Raw genomic sequence first — 4,140 nt, forward strand, 5'->3', positions numbered from 1 at the left:
CCTCCTATATTTCAGACCGTTTCATGTTCCTCATATTTTACACACCTTTTGATGCTCTTCATATTTTTCACACCTTTTCAGGCTCTTTAGATTTTCTAACACCGCTTCATGCTCCTCCTATTTTTCAAAAGGTTTCATGTTTCTCATATTTTTGACACTTTTTGAAGCTCTTCATATATTTTACACCTTTTCAGGCTCTTCTTGTTTTTGAACACCGCTTCATGCTCCTCCTTTTTCAGACAGTTTCATGCTCCTCATATTTTTGACACGTTTTGAAGTTATTCATATTTTTCACACCTTTTCAGGCTCTGCATTTTTTTGAACACAGTTTCATGCTCCTCATATTTTTCACACATTTTCATGCTCTTCATATTTTTCACACCTTTCAGACTCTTCATGTTTTTGAACACCATTTCATGCTCCTCCTATTTTTCAGACGGTTTCATGCTCCTCATAACTTTGACACCTTTTGAAGCTCTTCATATTTTTCACACCTTTTCAGTTTCTTCAGGTTTTTTAACACGGCTTCATGCTCCTCGTATTTTTCAGACCGTTTCATGCTCCTCATATTTTTCACACTTTTTCATGCTCTTCATATTTTTCACATCTTTTCATGCTCTTCATGTTTCTCAACACCGTTTCGTGCTCTTCAGGTTTTTGAACACGCCTTCATGCTCCTCGTATTTTTCAGACCGTTTCATGCTCCTCATATTTTTGACACTTTTTGAAGCTCTTCATATTTTTCATACCTTTTCAGGCTCTTAATGTTTTGGAACACCGCTTCATGCTCCTCCTATTTTTCAGACCGTTTCATGCTCCTCATATTTTTAACCCTATTGAAGCTCTTCATAGTTTTCTCAACTTTTCAGGCTCTTCAGTTTTTTGAACACGGCTTCATGCTCCTCCTATTTTTCAGACCGTTTCATGCTCCTCATATATTTCACACCGTTTGAAGCTCTTCATATTTTTCACACGCTTTCAGGCTCTTCAGGTTTTTGAACACCTCTTCATGCTCCTCCTATTTTTCAGAAATTTTCATGCTCCTCATATTTTTGACACGTTTTGAAACACTTCATATTTTTCACACCTTTTCAGGCTCTTCATATTTGTGAACACTGCTTCATGCTCCTCCTATTTTCATACGGTTTCATGCTCCTCATGTTTTTGAGACGTTTTGAAGCTCTTCATATTTTTCATACCTTTTCAGGCTCTTCATGTTTCTGAACACCGTTTCATGCTCCTCCTATTTTTCATATCGTTTCATGCTCCTCATATTTTTGACACCTTTTGAAGCTCTTCATATTTTTCACACCTTTTCAGGCTCTTCATGTTTTTCAACACCGCTTCATGCTCCTCCTATTTTTCAGACCGTTTCATGCTCCATATATTTTTGGCACCTTTTGAAGCTCTTCATATTTTTCACAGCTTTTCAGGCTCTTCATGTTTTTGAACACTGTTTCATGCTCCTCTTATATTTGACACATTTTGAAGCTCTTCATATTTTTCACACCATTTCACGCTCTTCATTTTTTATCACCGTTTCATGCTCCTCCTATTTTTCAGACCGTTTAATGCTCCACATGTATTTCACACCTTTTGAAGCTCCTCATATTTTTCACACCTTTTCAGGCTCTTCTTGTTTTTGAACACCGCTTCATGCTCCTCCTATTTTTCAGACCGTTTAATGCTCCACATGTATTTCACACCTTTTGAAGCTCCTCATATTTTTCACACCTTTTCAGGCTCTTCATGTTTTTCAACACCGCTTCATGCTCCTCCTATTTTTCAGACCGTTTAATGCTCCACATGTATTTCACACCTTTTGAAGCTCCTCATATTTTTCATACCTTTTCAGGCTCTTCTTGTTTTTGAACACCGCTTCATGCTCCTCCTATTTTTCAGACCGTTTAATGCTCCACATGTATTTCACACATTTTGAAGCTCCTCATATTTTTCATACCTTTTCAGGCTCTTCTTCTTTTTGAACACCATTTCATGCTCCTGTTATTTTTCAGACCGTTTCCTGGTCCTCATATATTTGACACCCTTTGAAACTCTTCATATATTTCACACCTTTTCAGGCTCTTCATGTTTTTCAACACCGCTTCTTGCTCCTCCTATTTTTCAGACGGTTTCATGCTCCTCAGATTTTTCACACCTTTTGAAGCTCTTCATATTTTTCACACCTTTTCATGCTCTTCATGTTTTTCAACACCGTATCATGCTCCTCCTATTTTTCAGACCGTTTCATGCTCCTCATAATTTTCACACATTTTGAAGCTCTTCATATTTTTCACACATTTTCATTCTCTTCATGTTTTTCAACACCGTTTCATGCTCCTCCTCTTTTTCAGAACGTTTCTTGCTCCTCATATTTTTGACAGCTTTTGAAGCTGTTTATATTTTTCACACTTTTAATGCTCCTCATGTTTTTCAACACCGTTTCATGCTCCTCATATATTTGACACCTTTTGAAGCTCTTCATATTTTTCACACCTTTTCAGGCTTTTCATGTTTTTGACCACCATTTCATGCTCCTCATATTTTTGACACCTTTTGAACTCTTGATATATTTCACACCTTTTCAGGCTCTTCATGTTTTTGAACACTGTTTAATGCTCCTCCTATTTTTCAGACTGTTGCATGCTTCTCATATTTTTGACACCTTTTGAAACTCTTCATATTTTTCACACCTTTTCATGCTCTTCATGTTTTTCAACACTGTTTCATGCTCCTGGTATATTTGACTCCTTTTGAAGCTCTTAATATTTTGCACACCTTTTCAGGCTCTTCATGTATTTGAATACCGCTTCATGCTCCTCCTATATTTCAGACCGTTTCTTGCTCCTCATATTTTTGACACTTTTTGAAGCTATTCATATTTTTTACACCTTTTCAGGCTCTTCATGTTTTTCAACATGGTTTCATACTCGTCCTATTTTTCAGACCGTTTCTTGCTCCTCAAATTTTGGCACCTTTTGAAGCTCTTTATATTTTTAACACTTATCATGCTCTTCATGTTTTTCAACACCGTTTCATGTTTCTCCTATTTTTCAGACCGTTTCATGCTCCTCATATTTTTGACACCTTGAAAGCTCTTCATATATTTCCAACCTTTTCAGGTTATTCAGGTTTTTCAACACCAATTCATGCTCCTACTATTTTTCAGACCGTTTCATGCTCCTCATATTTTTGACACCTTTTGAAGCTTTTCATATTTTTCACACTTTTAATGCTCTTCATGTTTTTCAACACCGTTACATGCTCCTCATATTTTTGACACCTTTTGCAGCTCTTCAAATTTTTCACACCTTTTCATGCTCTTCATGTATACATACAAAGTTTCATGCTCCTCCTATTTTCAGACCCTTTCATGCTCCACATATTTTTGATAACTTTTGAACCTCTTCATATTTTTCACACCTTTTCATGCTCTTCATGTTTTTCAACACCGTCTCATGCTCCTCCTTTTTTTGAAACCTTTTGAAGCTCTTCATATATTTCACACCTTTTCAGGATCTTCATGTTTTTCAACACCGTCTCATGCTCCTCCTATTTTTTTTACCCGTTTCATGCGACTAATAATTTTGACACCTTTTGAAGCTTTCCATATTTTTCACACCTTTTCAGGCTCTTCATTTTTTTCCACACCACTTCATGCTCCTCCTATTTTTCAGACCGTTTCATGCTCATCTACTTTTTGACACCTTTTGAAGCTCTTCATATTTTTCACACCTTTTGAAACTCTTCATATTTTTCACACGTTTTCAGGCTCTTCATGTTTTTCAACACCGCTTCATGCTGCTGCTATTTTTCAGACCGTTTCATGCTCATCTACTTTTTGACACCTTTTGAAGCTCTTCATATTTTTCACACCTTTTGAAACTCTTCATATTTTTCACACGTTTTCAGGCTCTTCATGTTTTTGATCACCGTTTCTTGCTCCTCCTATTTTTCAGACTGTTTCATGCTCCTCATACTTTTTTTTCCAGTGGGTTTTGTCATACATTGATATGAATCAGCCATGGATTTACATGTATTCCCAATCCCGATCCCCTCTCCCACCTCCCTCTCCCCCCGATTCCTCTGGGTCTTCCCAGTGCACCAGGCCGGAGCACTTGTCTCGTTCATCCCACCTGG

Source organism: Dama dama, unplaced genomic scaffold, assembly GCF_033118175.1.
Source record: "Dama dama isolate Ldn47 unplaced genomic scaffold, ASM3311817v1 ptg000109l, whole genome shotgun sequence".
In the NCBI taxonomy this organism is placed as follows: Eukaryota; Metazoa; Chordata; class Mammalia; order Artiodactyla; family Cervidae; genus Dama; species Dama dama.